This window comes from Podarcis melisellensis, assembly GCF_964234715.1.
Source record: "Podarcis melisellensis genome assembly, chromosome: 12".
In the NCBI taxonomy this organism is placed as follows: domain Eukaryota; kingdom Metazoa; phylum Chordata; class Lepidosauria; order Squamata; family Lacertidae; genus Podarcis; species Podarcis melisellensis.
In genome coordinates this window covers 19,950,352-19,969,904 of record NC_138544.1, presented here as the reverse complement: position 1 = coordinate 19,969,904, position 19,553 = coordinate 19,950,352, and the positions used below count along the sequence as shown (strand labels likewise).

Genomic DNA, 19,553 nt, shown 5'->3' with positions numbered 1-19,553 from the left:
GGATATTCGGCTTCCAAAAATCATTCGAAAACTGCAACAATCACTTCCGATTTCCAATTGTTTGGGAGCCGAAACGTTTTGAGTTTACAGGCGTTTGGCTTCCGAGGTTCCACTTTACCATGTTTTCTCATGTCATTTGTACACCACAAAAATAGCATAATAAATGTGGAGTAATATCTACAACATATGGTTCGTTATTAGTGGTCAATGTATAAGTCCTTGGTTCATGAATTGGTTTAAACAAAGGGGAAGTTACTTTTTAAGAATTTCTCATCAAGAAATATAACTATGAAAATTGATATGTGTTTGTCACTGTGTCATCATGAGTATGGTTGTTCTGACTACTATGAAAAGAACTATCGCTTGGCAACATATGGGTAGCCTTTAACAAAAATGCATTAATGCTCCTTGAGGGCTTGGCGTACTCTCTTTCCTGCTATTGCAACGTGACATCCTTTGGCTAGTAGGAGGTGCAAAGATTTAATGACTGAGAGGTGGGGGGGTGTTGGGGGAGAATAGTTGTGAATCAGCTGAGAGTGAAGCACAATCTGATGGAGGATCGTACGTTTTGCAGCCATCTATTGGCTTCCAAATAAACAGAACAAATATTACACAGGTACCATACGCTCCCATCCAAATGCAACCAAACCCACCAGCACTGTCCCCGAGTAAATAGTTTGTGGAAGTGGAGAGTGCTTCAAATTATCATTATCACTGCATTCATTTAATTGTACAGTTACAGTGACAATGAGTGATTTTTCCAGAGCTTCATTCCCCTCATTGGCTTCTAAGAAGGATTCTAAGGTGCTTCCTGCTTGCAGGACTGTTTCTTGGATTTGAAGAGTTTGGATTTGATATCCCGCTTTATCACTACCTGAAGGAGTCTCAAAGCGGCTAACATTCTCCTTTCCCTTCCTCCCCCACAACAAACACTCTGTGAGGTGAGTGGGGCTGAGAGACTTCAGAGAAGTGTGACTAGCCCAAGGTCACCCAGCAGCTTCATGTAGGGGAGCAGAGACGCGAACCCAGTTCACCAGATTACGAGTCCACCACTCTTAACCCCTACACCACACTGGCACTCTGCCTCTGCTACTGGAAAGTCCACTAAGCGGATAAGGCTTAATTGGTGCCATGCTTTGAAGATCATACCACCAATCAACCTTCTCCAAGTTTTATCCGGAAGATATTTTTTTTAGGTAGGATTATGGATAATAAAAGACAGAGGGGAGGATAAACAAAACAGAATAAAACACCACATTTCCTCTCTCTTTTCATGCAGGAAATATTCTTTACAATTCTACTATCAGAATTGTACACTTATTCTTGCTGCTAAGAGTACTGTGCAGACATCTGGTGCTCTGATAGGTCGACTGCTGCCGAAAATACAATTTATCCCTATCATGCCATGCCCTCCTAAATGGAGATGATGGGAATGACAGTTCAATTACATCTGAAGTGCTGCAGGGTCTCCATCCCTGCACTAGGCAATAAAAAGGGCCTCTTTTAGGGGCAAAGCCCATTCTCTGATAGCCATATTTGATTTACTGGCTTTCTCTGGCTACATTACAGGCAGTCCCCTCCCACCTGTGCATTAATGTTAGAACTATGCAGAACCTAAGGACACCCAAACTGAATAATAATAATAATAATAATAATAATAATAATAATAATACCTTGCCCATCTAGCTGGGTTTCCCCAGCCACTCTGGGCGGCTTCCAACAGAACATTAAAAACAGAATAAAACTTCAAACATTAAAAACTTCCCTAAACAGGTCTGCCTTCAGATGTCTTCTAAAAGTCAGATATTTATTTCCTTGACATCTGATGGGAGGACATTCCACGGGGCAGGCGCCACTACTGAGAAGGCCCTCTGCCTGGTTCCCTGTAACCTCACTTCTTGCAGGGAGGGAACTGCCAAAAGGCCCTTGGAGCTGTACTTTAGTGTCCAGGCTGAACGATGGGGGTGGAGATGCTCCTTCAGGCATAGTGGGCCTAGTCCATTTAGGGTTTTAAAGGTCAGCACTGACACTTTGAATTGTGCTCGGAAACGTACTGGGAGCCAATGTAAGTCTTTCAGGACTGGTGTTATGTGGTCTCGGTGACCGCTCCCAGTCACCAGTCTAGCTGCCGCATTCTGGATTAGTTGTAGTTTCCAGGTCACCTTCAAAGGTAGCCCCACATAGAGCACATTGCAATAGTCCAAGCAGGAGATAACTAGAGCATGCACCAATCTGGCGAGAGATGTAATGGCTGGCAGAAGTAGATGTAGATTTATCCCTGAACAACCACTTCTGATTTCTTGAAGCCATAATCTAATTCTATATAAAATTGTGTTGGATGAAAAAAAGCCGGCACAAGAAATCAAAGCACTTGAGCTGGATTCCATCAAACGCAACATGCCAGCTACTCATTCCAGGAGGTGTGGTGCTGATTTGCCTGAGGGACTGAACAGTTCTTGTTATTTTCAAGAATCTTTTCTCCTCAGGAGTATAGTGCTCTTGTCATTAATCCACCCTCCTTAACAAAACCTGAAAACAGGCATTTCCTATTGTAATTGTTCTCTTCTCTGCCAGCTCAAGTTTTAAGTATTCTGCACACTGGCAATGAAAATTTAGTGCGTGACTCACCATCTCTCAGGTTTGGGAGTTATACTGAGTCAGATCTTCGATGCATCTAGATCAGCATTGTCTAAATCAAGGATAAGGAAGCTGTGGTCCACCCAGAGGTGGTTTCAGGGTAGTGTCTGCTGCAGGGGGGCACCACAGCAATGCTATGGAACAGGGCACAGGGGTGTGTGCGAAGCATTTTAGTGTCACAGAGGGGACCACAGAAATTTGAGAGCCTGAGGTCTGCCAATGGATAATCCTGATCCATGACCACTGGCCATGTTGGCTGAGGCTGATGGAAGTTGGGGTCCATCAACATCTGGAGAACCTCAAGTTCTCCATCAATGATTGGCAGTGGTTTTCCAGGGCTTCAAGCAGGAATCTTTCTCTGCCCTCCCAATAGATGGCAGGGATTGATGTCAGGACCTTCTGCATGTAAAACCTGTGGTCTTATGGTCCTTCCTCTACAGTTGAACTTCTCTGATCTTCTGTACTCGCCGGTACACCTCCTCAGACTTACAACCATTGACCTGCTTCTCCTCCACCACTTGGTTCCATTGCTCTGCCTAGATCCTACACCCACTTCATGTTTCTCTCCCCAAACCATTGTACGCTCCCTTTCCTTCTACCACTGTGTCTCCAGTCTTGAGTTAACTAGGAAAGCGGGTGCCAGGAACTGACAACCTCCCATATTTCTTTCAGTAGCAGAGGAGCCCTGAGCTGTGCCTATAGACTTTTTAAATACCTGGACCAGGCTTCCAGTTCCAAGCATTTCTCCTGGGAAGTAGCACAATGGCAAGTCGATTCTAAACCTTAAAGGGTATGCTACTGAAATGTCAAGTTTTTGCCCTTGTGGAAACATGCACATAGAGCTGAACACTATTTTCAACGTCACACGTCTCGGATCCGCTCGCTCACCTGCCATCAGTATTCAGCAGCGGCACACATTTTTCCCGTGCTAAATCTGCAGGCACAGGAAGACCCAAGAGAAAGCACAACAGCTTCCTTCAGCCAGCACACTCGCCTTTGCAAAGCTCCCTCCCCAACTATGCCGAAATCCAGATTTATTGCGCATTGAAGAGGACGCATTTCATAGCTTGAAACCTTATTTTAACTGTGGCCAACACATCACATGATCTTTGATGCCAGATGTGTTCTCTCTCTGGGCAAGGTGAGTCCGTCCCAAGTCATTTTGCTGCACCCTGGATATTAACAGCTGCTGTTTTATTTTCATACAGTGGTACCTTGGTTCTCGAACAGCTTAGTTGTCGAACAAAACGGCTCCCGAAAGCCACAAACCCGGAAGTAAGTGTTCCAGTTTGCGAACATTTTTCGGAAGCTCCTGCAGTCAATCGGAAGCCGCGCCTTGGTTTTCAAACGGTTTCGAGAGTCAAACGGACTCCCGGAACAGTTTAGGTTCGAGAACCAAGGTACCACTGTATTTGGAACTGTGGATTTTATATGCGTCAAATGTTCCAGAGACACTTTTGGCATTGTTGCACGTTGTGAGCTGCTCTGGCTTCCCCATTCGGTAGGAAGGGCGGGATGTGAATAGTAAATAAACAAACAAACAAATAAAGGACAAGATGGCGGCGGCAGCCCCCCCCATCTCATTTCATGACCATAAAAGTCAACCAGACTGTCAATTAATTGGCAGCACCCTCCACTATATCTAAGACCAACAGGCTACTTTAAGGATGCATTGTTCTACAGTACTTTCCCAGTGCTTCACGCTGCCTGTGGCAGCCACTTCACCTTGCCTAATGGCAGGGCTGGCCTTGGGAAAGGTGGCTCTTTTGCATCTTAGTCTAGTTCTGCCACCTCCCAGAGAGTTCTTCTTCTGTAGAAGGTCTATACTAAGAAGATACGAAGATAATTATTTTCATTTGCTTCTTGCATCTCCTGCCCTCCCAATCGGAGTGTACAGTATTTCAGACAGCACATTTCCTCCCACTTAGGGCTTTTGTTCATCGTCACTTACTTTGATCAGAAAGCTGAAGTACCGGGATCTCTTGCATGCTGTGGAGCGAACAGAAAAAAAAGTTAGTAATGATTATATATTTAAATGTGCTTGCAGGCTTTCAGCAAGAACGAGTTTTTAATACACCACGTTTAAGAAACATAGACATGCTTTTGCTGTGAATATTCAGAAACCTCAGGGGGTTTTTTTTAATAAAGAAGGTGAAACCGATCTTTGACAAAAGATCAATCAACACAATCTTCTTCATTCAGCACAGTCAGATTATTCAGTTTTTGATTTCTGCCTTGGATACTCATAAATGGATCTCATTAAAAAGCTAAAGAACGAGGGTCATCCCGCTTACTTGTCCACATGGAAGCCACGTTTGATAGGTGTTTTGGCTCTAGTCTTGATACAAATCTAGATAATGAGGTTCAACCAAAGGAGCACTTGAAAGCATTATGAAAGGCTTCAAATGGTAACCCAAAGGTTTCCAAGCTCACCCCATGATTTTCACGGGCTTTCTCATGCTTCTGAACAGTGAACGTTAAGGAACAGAAGAGCACCTGACAAAGAGACTTTTGTCACAGTTCCCAACGTGATAGTAACTATTCCTGAAAACAAAATGCATGGGAAGCTCAGGGTTTTTTTAAAAAAAATAAAAATAAAAATCCACGACATGTAAAAGCACGCTAGCAGCAAAAGCCACATACACATTTGTAGCAATTTTATTCCAATTTAAGACCAGGGTGGAGAAAAATAAATGATTTTTTTTAAAAAAATGGATTTAAAAAAAAATTAAATCAGTTTTTTTAAAAAAATTAAATCAATTTTTAAAATTTAAATTGGATTTTTAAAATAAAATGCTTTTAGAGGAAAATAATCTTTCAAAAGATAATTTTCTATTTAGGTTACATTATAGTTCAAAGACTATTCATCAGGAAATAAGGATTTGTTTTAAGTTTTTCATGTGTGCTAAAACTCAGTCTAAGTTTTTTTTAAAAAAAGTTTAACCACATCAGTTAACAAACAAGGATACATAAGCTATAATGCTATTGTTTTACTTAAACAAATTGTTTAAATTGTTATTAAGGAAATGATTATTTTTCTCCTTCCAATAAAGTACAGCAGACAAGGTGTCCAAATATGAACAGTGAACTTATTAAACCTCACAATATTTTCATAATTATCTGTCTATGTATTTCTAAACGTATAACCAAATCCACAATTTTTGATATAACCGTAAAAACTACTCTGAAAATTTATTAATCAAAAAATGAAACTTTCATCTGGTTGTAAATATTAAGCAGGAATGTCTTTCTGTAAATAGAAAGATTTAAATCAAGTCTTCCTAACTAGTGATTTAAATTGTGATTTAAATCAAATCCACCCTGTTTAAAACTCATCCTGGGAACTGTGGTTTGCTAAGGTTTTCCCCCCTTCTTTGTGATGCATGCTGAATTTTAATGTAATCTGATCTGGCTGTGGGTGTTAATGAACCGTAGAACACACACACACACACACACACACACACACACACACACTTGAATATCTAAATAAAAGGAAGATTCCCTTTCATTTGACTATATTATACTTAGGGATGTCCCTTTGCAGAGTTAAACAACCAACAAAAATATCCCTGCCCTCACCACTTCAGTCACTTCTTCCACAACACAGATGGGACTGTCATCCTCCCTTGAGTGTAGGCGGGGAACAAGTGTAAAAGCTATGTCAAAGAGTTAGCACCATGATAATCTCTGGTTCAGATGTAATGAGGATCCTTCAAGCAAAAACATGGGTTCATGGGCTCCCCCACTTATGAGGTGAAGATGGCTTAAACAAAGGAGACTTCATCCTTTTGAACAAATCACAGACTTGAAGAGTTGGAAGGGATCCCAAGGGTCATCTAATAATAATAGTAATAATAATAATAAATTTTTATTTATACCCCGCCCTTCCTGGTTCAAAAAACTGGGCTCAGGACGGCTAACAAAAATTTAAAACACTTAATTGATGCAACAAAAAAGAGCATAAAATACAGTATAAAACGTGAATAACAATAAATTCAGAATTCAAAGATCAATTTAGGGGGGAAATCCATCCAATAAACATTAGATGATCACCAGGGCTAGCTGGCTAAATTAATCCTATTTGGGCCAGCGAGGAGACCAGGGGAGAATTAGCTGTGGGATCCCAGAGCAGGTAATCTTCATAAAACGGGGAGGGGGAGGGAAGGAAGGGGAATAAAAGATCAGGCTAAGTTCGAATTGAAAGCCAGGCAGAATAGCTCCGTCTTACAGGCCCTGCGAAAGGAAGTTAAATCCTGCAGGACCCTGGTTTCATGGGACAGAGCATTCCACCAGGTAGGAGCCATCACTGCGAAGGCCCTGGCCCTGGTGGAGGATAATCTGACTTCCTTAGGGCCCAGGACCTCTAAACTATGATTATTCATGGACCTTAAGGTCCTCTGCGGGGCATACCAGGAGAGGCGGTCCCGTAAATACAATTATTATCTAGTACAACCCTCTGCAATGCCAGAATCTCAACATGACAGGTGGCCTTACAACCTCTGCTTATAAACCTCCAAGGACAACCTCTCAAGGAAATCTGTTCCACTTTCCAACAGCTCTTACTGCCATAAAGTTAAGTTGAACTCTCCTTTCTGGTAACTTGAAGCCACTGGTTTGGGTCCTAGCCTCTGGAGCAGAAGAAAACAAGATTGCTCCTTCTTCCATGTGACTGACAGTCCTTTAGATATCTGAAGGTGACTATCATATCTCTTCTTCTCCAGGCTAAACATACCCAACTCCCTCAACTGTTCCTCATAAGGCTTGGTTTCCAGGCCGTTGATCATCTTGGTTGCCCTCCTCGGCACATGTTCCAGCTTGTCAATATTCTTCTTAAATTTTGGGGCCTGGATCTGGACATAGTATTCCAGGTGTGGTCTGACTAAGGGAGAATAGACCAGGACTCTTACTGCCCTCGATCGGGACACTATACTTCTCTTGATGCTTAAAGCACAGGTCATTTGCACACCAAGATAATAATAAACTTCAGCCTAATCCTACTTTGAATAAACTACCTATAATTGGAACAAACCACGGTTTCTCATAACTGGATGTAAGGAGGGTTGGTCAAAACTGCGAAAGGAAACCTTAAACTCCTTCCCCACATACCAGGGATGGAGGTGAGCATACAAACTTAAGGCGCTCACCTGCCTGTCCTTCTTACAAGAAACCATGGTTTTATGACTGCATCTTAACTGAGCCACTCTGTGCGCCCTGTCCCAAAACAGCCTCTTGTTGCAAAAGCGTCACTGTGCACGGCAAAATACAAGAAATTTATATTTAAAGCGAAAGGGGGGAAAGGTAGCTCGACTCCCTCACTTTACAAAGAAACAAGCCAGAAAAAAGTAAATAAAAGGCCACAGGGCTCTTTTTGTTTGTTTGTTAAATGGTCTATTGGCAATCCTAAATGCAGTAAGTGCAGGCTTGAAGGATTTCCTAGCTTAAACAATTTTGGTAAGTTGTCCAGAACGCCACGTTCTTGAAAGAATCCAAAGCATCTTTTACCGGGGGGGGGGGTGTTGTTGTTATTCTAAAAGCCCTTCGTTTGCTGCAGCCAATTAAAGGACTTCCATTTCACATAAGGAAGCTCGCAGCCAAGGAAGGGCTCTCTGGATCCACCACAAAGATATTTAATAAAAAGGGGGAGAGTAGCCTTGCCTCATATGCTTTCTGTGTAGGCTAATTAATGCCTCTCTTTTGGGGGGCAATTTTCGGTATATAAGCAGACTTACATAACTGATGCGGATAGCGTGCACAGACATGTGTTTTAAAGCCCTGTTCTCTCCCTTAAAGAAAGTGTAGTCATTATTTATCCATGTTGATTTCATTAGCATTGAAGGGTGTTACACACGCGCTCTTGTATCTACGCAACAAGTAAAGGATACACAAACATCCCGAAGGACAAAAGATTTCCCTAAGTTTTTTCTTTTGGCAAAACAAAAACAAAAAACGACTGGTACTTCCTTTTCGAACACCCCAAAGCTCTTCTTTCAGAGAAACAAGCAAAGTGTCAAAACTGCACCAAACTGGGGGGGTGGGGGGGGTTTAAACCTGGTAAGACGGTTTGAAATCGGCTATAGTTTCCAAATCTCAGCTTCAGAGAATTTAACAGTCTACATTTTGCCAGCCAAAATGGAACCAAATTAGACTGATAAAGAAGAATGATAGAATGCCCATGTTGTTGTTGTTTTTAAATCTTCCCTTAAATTTTATTTTATTCAACAGTTATGATTATGCATAATGTTAACTGCTTAGCCTGTATGATTTGACCCTGGAAAAGTGTAGAGTTTTTTATTATTTTTAAAAAATCAAAATATTTGTTTAATTATCAAAACAATGACTGCATTGATAACAATAGAAATATTTCTGCTGTTTGTTTTTTAAAGCATAGGGGTTAACAGTTAAGCTTCCATTTGGTTCACATCTGTAGCTTCGTTTGAAAGGTACGGAAGGTTCATACCACACCTTGAGAATTTGCTATGAGGTCTGTTTTCATATTAGTCTGGTTTGGACATCACACAAAACCAGAGTTTAGTATCACAAGAACAAACCTTAGGTTCACACACTCCCCCCTCCCCATCTCTCCTCCTCTGGCACCGCCATGAGGATTTTGGAAGTGTTTTGCTTCCACTATGCTTAACCACTTGCGTTACAGAACCTGACATAGCATGGTCAATGTTAACTATGGCTTGTTTGAAATCAGCCAACTTCATACTATAGGCTATGGTAAAAGGTAAAAAAGTAAAGGACCCCTGGATGGTTAAGTCCAGTCAAAGGCGGATATGGGGTTGCTGTGCTCATCTCGCTTTCAGGCTGAGGGAACTGGCATTTGTCCACAGACAGCTTTCCGAGTCATGTGGCCACCATGACTAAACCGCTTCTGGAGCAACGGGACACCATGACGGAAACCAGAGCGCATGGAAATGCTATTCATCTTTCCGCCGCCGTGGTACCTATTTATCTACTTGCACTGGCGTGCTTTCGAACTGCTAGGTTGGCAGGAGCAGGGACCGAGCAACGGGAGCTCACCCCGTCATGGGGATTCGAACCGCCGACCTTCTGATCGGCAAGCCCAAGAGCCTCAGTGGTTTAGACCACAGCGCCACCCATGTCCCGATTATAGGCTATGAAGCTGACTTGTTTAAACAAACCATAGTTAACAATAGTTAACATTAATCAGTTGTTTAGACCACAGCGCCACCCGTGTCCCGATTATAGGCTATGAAGCTGACTTGTTTAAACAAACCATAGTTAACAATAGTTAACATTAATCAGTTAAGGGCTCAGACAAGACAGTAATTTCTGGTAAACTGAACTCACAGGTGAAAGCTTCTATTCTGCTCATCACACCTGCACCAGAGAGGGGAGTGCTTGAACACAAAGCAAACTATGACTCATTCACATCACACTAAATTAGGGATTAGCATGATGTGATGATGGGCATTATGTTCCTTTGACTCTAGGTTCAGTAGCAACCTATAAACAGTACAGGAAATATCTGCGTATCACAGCAGTGGTGATGTCATCTATTTCTATTAAAAACTACACAATACACATGGCCCTAGTGAATGAATTCCCAGTTATTTATCCAAATCTACCTTACCCTTTTGAACAGAATTGAGCATGAAAATGTGCCTGCGTTGAACAGGTAGCACAACATTTCCCTAAGTAGAGTGAAGAGCAACAGATCTCAGCATCATTGCCATGTGAAAGAGAAAAGGCAAATACATTTCGGAAACATCTCTTAATAATTAGTTATTTTACACCCATTATCCCAACAAGGATTCCCACCCCTCAAAAAAGTATATGCATTTAGCCCGTGCAGGAAAAAGTCAGGATGAATCAGAATGAGTTACCATCCACACTCACAGACTTAAAACACCACACTAATCGAACTGACCTTTCCATTTTCTGTGAACTCTGGCTAGCTCAATTTGTTGTTGACTCAAGAAAACCTGAGCAGAGACATGCACAAAGATATCACTGAGATTAATTCAGATCCACACTCTTAAGCTCGCTGAGGGGAAATGAGCGCTCTTGCTAACATGTGACGAAAGGAGCAGAAGTTCTTATCTGTGCTCATTTGCTACATTATCATAATATACATTTCAAAACAGAAATGTAAAAAAGCCAGATCAGATAACATTTGGCAGAAATTGCCAGCATCTGGCGAGAGGAAATAAAAGCAGGATGGAAATGGCTATGAGTCGTGAGGAAAAGCATCTCAGCCTCTAACACTCTAAGCCTGACATTAACTATCAATCACTTTTATTATAATTTATTTGGAAATGTAAAGGCAGAAGAGAAGGGAGGCCGTTTTCATCCATTGGCCAAAGTACTCTTTGAAAGTACAGGCCCATAGCTTAAGATTGCAGGTACAGTGGTACCTCAGGTTACATACGCTTCAGGTTACAGACTCGGCTAACCCAGAAATAGTGCTTCAGGTTAAGAACTTTGCTTCAGGATGAGAACAGAATAGAATTGTGGGTAAAAATTGCAGAAAGTTATGCATTTAAGGTAGAGGTCAAAAGATGAAATCTAAAGAACAATTCCCATCTGACCTGCCACCATTCTGCCCAAGGACTCATTCAGGTGATGATATAATTGAGTAAGGCTATCAAGTTTTTTCTGGATTTCCTCCCACACCATTTCAGGTTACAGATGTAGCAACTCAAGTGAAAGGTGTGTTTGAACCAATGACAGCATAAGGTGGTGAATTGGGACTCTAGATACAATCCTGTCTATGCCAGCAGTACTCCAAAAACAGGACCACCAGAAGAGCAATTGTTTGCCACCATATACATTTAAATGGCACGAGTTCTCTCTCTCTCTCTCTCTCTCTCTCTCTCTCTCTCTCTCTCTCATAGTTCTTTCATAGTCTTATACCAACATGTTCACAAAAGGACAGAAAGCAGAAAACATGCCAAAGGACAACATAAACCAGGCATTCCCAACCTTCGGCCCTCCAGATGTATTGGACTACAATTCCCATCATCCTGACCACTGGTGCTGTCAGCTAGGGATCATGGGAGTTGTAGGCCAAAACATCTGAAGGGCCGCAGGTTAGGGATGCCTGACATAAACTAAGGTATAACTGACCAGAGAGATAATTGGTACCATTTGTTTCCCAAAGGATGCTAAATAAGAGCATATCAGATAATACTTTTTAGTACAGAGCTAAAGATATCAATACTGGATTTCCCCCTACTTTAAGAGGACATTTTTTGCTTTGTTCTTTCTGCTCTAAGCAAACTTGCTCTTGAATGTTCATTATATCTATCTATACAGTAAATACCAGTTCAAGAATACTTAACAAAATAGTTAAAGAGAGGGAGGGAAGGCTGCAACTCTATGAATATTTATCTAGGAGTAAGCCCCTTTGCTTAGTAAATTCAGTGGGACTTATTCCTGGCCAAAATGTATAGGATTGTGCTGTAAATGTTCATTTGTGATTTTTAATTAGCAAGGTAACACTCCTATATACCAAAAATTATGACTGAAGTATAATATCCAGAATAAACCTGGGAGTATAACTTGTGTAATGAATCTTTAAAATCTGCTGAGATATTCATACAAGTAACAGATAAAAACTGATTCACAATTGCAGAATGACCTTTAGACAATGCAAGAACTTTGCAAATATTATACTGAATGCAAGAGAGAGCCACAATGACGTTACAGTCAATGGGATTATGTCATAGTTATTTTTCTTGTTAAATGAGCCAATTCCTGTCTACCCTTCTCAGACACAAACACACAAAATACTGATAAAGTTATACAGGAGGGGAACAATCACATAACATGGCCTTCATTCTCTTGAACATATTGACCAAGAATTGATCTGGCAGAGAGGAAGGTTCACCCACCAAGTCTGAGGAACAGCAAAACCTACCGGATAATTAAGCTCTTGGTTAATCAAAAGCAGGGAAATTCAGTCAGCTGCTATGTATTAACAACTTCCAAAAGGGAGACCATAAAAAGGACATAAGTATGGATTAAAAATTAACCACGATTGCCAGAAAGCCTGATATGGCAATTCCACCCACAGAAACATGTGCTCAGACCTATCTGCCAGCACATGGCATACATTCTGCTGTCTTTAACAGCATCGACAGATACAGACGCAATTATACAAAAAAGCCAACTTTCTCTAGAGTAGGATGGAGGAGAGGGAAGCCGAGTCAGACTCTAAGAATACATTTCCTGGGATCTGAGACATTTCTCCTTCACTCTATATTCTCTTTCTCTTGGTTGTTTCAATATTTTCAACTCAGTAAGAGAAGCTCTTTTAGATTTATCGCTTAGAGTGTGGCGCTGATAACACCAAGGCTGTAGGTTCGATTCCTGTATGGGACAGCCCCATATTCCCACATTGCAGGGCGTTGGACTAGACTGGGTCTCTAGCTGATTTTGGACCACAACTCCCATCATGCCTAACTCACCAAGAGTTTGAGACCCATCAGCTACCCTCACTTGGTTTAGCCTTATGCTTCCTTCTGGCAACTCCTGCAGTATTGCTCTGCTTTCCTTTGGACCTTATCAGTGACACAGAGCAGGGGTGTGTGTGTGGTTCTTGTCATCTTGGCAGCCCATACACCAGGGGTTGGCAAGGTTCACCTTGCCTGGGATTCCTCCGTGGATCGGATTGCGTATGCTGGTGATTTCCGACATCTGTGTCTGAGCAGACACAATTTCCTGCGTCTGCGCAGAAGTGATTTTTGGTGCTGCAGAAGCGAGTCCCCACGGTGCGCTGCGCCAGTTTAGCGCAGCACACAGGGACTTGCCGAGCGGGCGGCTTGGTTCGGGGACGGCTCAGGGGCCGGTTAAACGACCCCCGTGAGCCGCTTGTGGCCCATGGGCCTTAGGTTGTCTACCCCTGCCTTACACACTGCCTCCATACACCTCCCCAGACTTCCATACAGACTGCCCAGGCATGCACCCAAGGGAGGCTGCTTTGGTGCAGCGAACACAGTGGTCTGACTTCACCCCCAGAAGCGCACTCCATTGCCTCTCGAGACAGACAACAATTAAGCCAACAACAATTAAGCAACTTTAGGGTTGTCCAAATGTGGTCAATGTGCTCGATGTGACCTCAAGGGATAGACAAATGCTGTCCGCCATCTTTGTTCTACAAACATTCCATTCACACAAGGAGACCTAACCTCTGCATGTTTTCAGTAGAACTGCTAACAGAACCTTATGCATAAGACTTCTATGCACCTAAGGCTCTTTCTGTATGGTGGAAAGATCTAGCTTTTTCCCATGCCAGTTCAGAGATAGATATCAAATCAAATCAAAATGTTTATTCGGCTTTTACGCCCATCATAGATAGATACATAGATAGACAGACACACGCAGGATCCTGCTTCCTCATCTATGCATTCATGAAATGTAAAATTGTGTCAACCAGCCTAAAGTCGTTGCTTGATCTTACAGTCATCCTGTGATGAACATGTCCATGTGAGCTCACCCTTACTTACTTAATTTTTAAAATCTCCTTCAGAAAATTATGTACGTCTCCATGCATAGGAACTAGCAATTTGGGTAAATGTTGGGCTTAACTCGGTGTCAGCATAGATTTACATTTTTTCACATTAAAACTGACCCAAATGGTAACTGCTCCTTACCTCACAACAGCATTCTGTGTTGCTTGCTATATTACAGAGAGATGGGTGACTAAATACTTTAAAAAAAAGTACAAAATATCTTCTTAATTAAGTGTGGGGTTTTTTAATGTGAACGCAGACAGGTGTTATTCAACAGTTTATCAACCACCTGCTCAGGCAAATGCCCTTGAGGCCATCAAACTGACATTGAGGCTGTTGCATTTGGTGTGGTGGACATTTGGCATCTATTTTCTTTTTATTTGTAAGTTTTTCACTCACATGTGCCTTCACCAGCAAACAGCAGACACACACCCAACACCCAAGGCTGGCCAAATTATTTTGGAACTTAAAGCAGAAAATCCCATCAGCGCCTCGCCGCTCAGACTAAAAATACATTAAATAACAATTTGTTAGTCTTTTCATTGCACATCACTCTACCTAACAGCAAGACCAGCTCTGAGTGTCTTCCAGATCTCATGACAAATGATAGGAGAAGGGCTTAGAAAACCAGTGTTTTAGCATCTCAGGTTAGGACCGGGGTCACTCATGTTCAATTCCCCACTTGGCTACAAAGCTGACTTTAGTTTTTCCTCTCTCTCAGGCCAACTTACCTCAAAAGCTCCCTGAATGGAAGATAGGATAAAGTATAATAAATGATAGCAATAAAAAAATGAACGGAGTGCAACAAATCTGATAAACAATAATAGTTCTGAAGTTACATTCTAAAGCCACAAGCCCATGTCTTAAATATTTGTTACAGAAAGATATGCACACTTTATTTTTAAGAAAAGAGCAACTTTTATCAGATTCTCTACCTAAGCCTTTTGTGAAAATGTTTAGATGTTAAGTTGTGGATGTGGCTATATAAATGCTTCACGAAATCTTTCCAGTGACGCGGGACACAGCCCTTAGGGGTTTTTTTGGTAACTCTGTTCTTCCAATTGCTCAAAGTCTGTCCCTATTTTTATCACTTCTGTTATAGGAAAGTAAAATGATGATGGGAAACGAGACTTTGACTACATTTTTTTTTAAAAAAACTAACTTGGTAGAGGGGACGTGGTTGGCGCTGTGGGTTAAACCACAGAGCCTAGGACTTGCCGATCAGAAGGTCAGTGGTTTGAATCCCTGTAATGGGGTGAGCTCCTGTTGCTCGGTCCCTGCTCCTGCCATCCTAGCAGTTCAAAAGCACGTCAAAGTGCAAGTAGATAAATAGGTACCGCTCCGGCAGGAAGGTAAACGGCGTTTCCGTGCGCTGCTCTGGTTCGCCAGAAGTGGCTTAGTCACGACTGGACCTAATGGTCAGGGGCCCCTTTACCTTTACCTAACTTGGTAGAGAACGTTAGAGGAAGAGGAGGAATATGCAAAGCCCGGGTTCTAGTAGGGAGAACAAAATTATCTCTATCCACTTTGCATCATGTAGAATTGTATACACCTCTATACAGGATGGATTTGATTTAAATCAAATCGATTTAAATAACAATTTAAATCACTAGTCAGTAAGACTTGATTTAAATCTTTTTTTTTTACAGAAAGACTCATTCTTACTGGTATCTTAATATTTACAACCAGATGAAGGTTTCATTTTTGGAATAATAAATTTTCAGAGTAATTTTTACAGTTATACCAAAAACAACTGTTTTGGTTATACCATTAGAAATACACAGACAATTATGAAATTATTGTGAGGTTTAAGAAGTTAACTGTTTATAGTTGAACGACTTTTCGCTACACTTTATTGGAAAGGGGAACACAATCATTTCCTTAATAGCAATTTAAACAATTTATTTAACTAAAACAGTAACATTATAGCATACGTATCCATGTTGGTTAACTGATGTGGTTAAACAATTTCATGAAAAACTTGAAACAAATCCTTATTTCCTGGTGAATAGCCTTTGGACTATAATGTAACTTAAATAGAAAACTATCTTTAGAAAGATTTTTCCTCCAATAGCATTTTATTTTAAAAATCCAATTAAAATTTTAAAAAATCTTATTTAAAAAAAAAATCATTGATTTTCATCCACTCTGCATTTCCCAGTGCATTTTAAAAATCTGATTTAAATATCTAAAAATCTGATTTAAATTTTTTTTTAAATCTGATTTTTATTTATTTAAATCATTGATTTTTATCCACGCTGCCTGTATCCTATCCCTGTCCCCAACACCCTGCTTATCTGCCTCTTTTGTCCTGGCTCCAGTAGCACTGAAACAATAGGGCACAGGACTCTATGGAATCTCCCTGCACCGAATAAAGTAGGGTCTCTCAGTCATTCTGCTATGCGTGCAACTCTACACAAGGCCTCACGAACTCCTTCATTTATACAATCCTTTTTAAAAAAATTAACACTGCTGCCTTCTGTCGCTCTGCACAACATTTCGAAAAGTTTATTTCAGAAGAGGGCATCTGTTTTCTCTGGAGGAAAACATTACCTTGCATTTGTGAGTCTTGCCTTGCCTTTCTTCCAAAACATTTAACAGAATTTAAACACTGTAAAAACTGACCTTAGAACGAGCCCATAAATGAGAGACAAGATTGAGCAGGAGGATGACAGAAACCATATCTGTTTTCAAATATATGCGCAGATACAGGGATCACAGGTCTTCTGTTCTTAGCATCTGAGGGTAAAAATAAAAATAAAAATAGCACGATTCAGCAAATGCTTATCTCACAGAAACTATGCGCCTAGAAACTATTGAAGGATGAACTCAGAAGACATGATTGTACCAGTAGCTCACCGGAGAGTTTTACTGATCAGAATGAAGATCTAATCAGCCAAGTCTGGAGTGTATTTTACTTGACATCACTCAAATTTATCATCGTCATAGTGAGATGTCTATCAGTATATACATACACCTGGTCATACAGTATAAGAACCGAAGTGGAAATTCACACATTAATAAAAAATAAAATAAAGTAATGAAATTCTATATACTCCAGCACTTTTATATTTAACGTTCAAAAGTAACTTTTAAAAACTAAATTCCAAAGGGACAGTTTTCTCTGTGGTTAAAAACTAACAAATTGGGGATTTATTTACTTTTTAATCACATTCCTATGGAACATAGACTACCGTGGTACCTTGGGTTAAGTACTTAATTCGTTCCAGAGGTCCATACTTAACCTGGAACTGTTCTTAACCTGAAGCACCACTTTAGCTAATGGGGCCTCCTGCTGCTGCTGCGCTGCCGGAACACAATTTCTGTTCTCATCCTGAAGCAAAGTTCTTAACCAGAAGCACTATTTCTGGCTTAGTGGAGTCTGTAACCTGAAGCGTATGTAACCCAAGGTACCACTGTAATTCTTTTTATTTATGTATTTATTTATACTTTTCAAGTTTATACATTTCACCAATTTTATACATTTCACTAATTTTACAATCATTTTGACATTTCAAAACTTGACTTCCTTTCTCCTCTTTCTGTGGTTCCTTAAATTTGTTTTTAATATCTTCTGCATATCCAAATTAACTTAATTTGCTCATTTATTCATCTTCTTTAAATATATACTCTTATAAAACTGCAGGTTATTACAATAATCCTGACAACATTTTTATCTGTTCACAATTTATCTGTAAATATTCAATAAACCATTTCCATTCTTTTATTTAAAAATTTGTTATCTTGATTTCTTATTCTTCTGGTAAGTTTCACCATTTCTGCATATTCCATAAGTTTTTGTATCCATTCTTCCTTTGCTGGGACTTCTGCTTCTTTCCATTTTGGGGCAAATAGCATTCTTGCCGCTGTAGTAGCAGAAGAGGTAACTATTGGAAACTGGGGAGAAGGTGGCGGGCAAATCCAGGGGTTTGAAGACCCCTGTAAAGGTATTGAGATTGTTTGTGGAGTAATGAAAATAATAATGTATGTTAAAACTTTTTAAAATAAAAATTATTTTTTTAAAAAAGAAAGGATTGCAAAATGGATTAATCCGTTCCAGACTTTTAAAAACAACCTCTAAATCAGCAATTTAACATGAATTTTACTATCTAATGAGACCATTGATCCATAAAATGAAAGCAATAAACAATGTACTGCAGTCACACAATCAATCAGTAGCTGAACTGGGTTCCACACAGCCACAAAAACAAAACAAAAGAGCCGTAAAAACAAAAATGCAAAATAAACAGCAGAAACCGACAGACCTCAGCGTAACACTCTAAACGGAAGTGTGGCACTCAAAATGGAGCACGTTTGGCTTCCGAAAACAGTTCACAAACCGGAACACTTACTTCCGGGTTTGCAGTGTTTGGGTTCCAAGTTACAGTGGTACATCAGGTTACATACGCTTCAGTTTACATACGCTTCAGGTTACAGACTCCGCTAACCCAGAAATAGTGCTTCAGGTTAAGAACTTTGCTTCAGGATGAGAACAGAAATCGTGCTCCGGTGATGCGGCGGCAGCAGGAGGCCCCATTAGCTAAAGTGGTGCTTCAGGTTAAGAACAGTTTCAGGTTAAGTATGGACCTCTGGAACGAATTAAGTACTTAACCCAAGGTACCACTGTATTTGAATACCAAGGCGTTTGAGAACCAAGGTACCACTGTATTCAATTACAGCAGCTCAGCTTTCCTCACCTTGTTGCCCTCCAGCTGTGTTGGATTACAACTCCCAACAACCTCAGGCAGCATGGCAAATGGTCAGGAATGAGGGGCTTTGTAGTCCAAAATATCTGTGTGTGTGTGTGTGTGTTTGCACGCACGCACACATGCGTGCCAGGCTGAGAGCATTTGCCCTAGCACATGCCACAATAATACATTTGTTAGTCATCAGGGTGCCGCAAGACAAGAATTCAGTCATGAGACTCGGAGTTGACATGGATCAATTAAGAAACAAAAACAAATCTGGTGCGAAAAATTCCAACCGCTACACAGAAACGCAATGGTTTGGCAATGTCAATGCAGACTCTTCTCTTGATAGGTTTCAAGTCTAACTGTATTACAGTCGTGGATGAAGAAAGGATGTTTTTATTTCTGCTTTCGCAGGACGAGAAACAACGCGGTTATATTCTCACACAAACTGTGCTAAGTAGCAGGACGCCACAAGTTCCAGGCCATAGGTTAGAGAAACTAGACAGGACATCAGATTAAATGTGTCAAGAGCAACAGGTTTTCTAGCACGCAAAGAAAACAGCGGCTATAAAGATGCGGGCAGACTATCTAGACTAGAGGAGGGGTTGGGAACCTCGGGCCTAAGGAGAAAATGCAGCCGTCCAGGCCTCACTGTTAAGCTCACAATTCACATCTCTCTGTGGGATTTCCGCCCCCCCCTTTTTTTTTGCCTGGCTGTCCTTGAATGGCCAGACTCCCTCTG

At 40.9% G+C, this 19,553-nt stretch overlaps 1 protein-coding gene across 6 annotated transcripts in view; it reads right to left on the bottom strand.

The window, feature by feature from the left end:
• The window catches only part of THRB (thyroid hormone receptor beta), a 188,098-nt gene that overhangs the window by 103,814 nt on the left and 64,731 nt on the right, over window positions 1-19,553 (bottom strand). For all 6 annotated transcript variants that reach the window (XR_014162000.1, XM_081883409.1, XM_081883412.1 and 3 more), the window contains exons 2-3: window positions 16,746-16,859; window positions 4,589-4,626 (exon numbers count right to left, since the gene is read on the bottom strand). The gene's annotated coding sequence lies outside the window, so the exon portion shown is untranslated. The remainder of the gene's footprint in view (window positions 1-4,588; window positions 4,627-16,745; window positions 16,860-19,553) is intronic.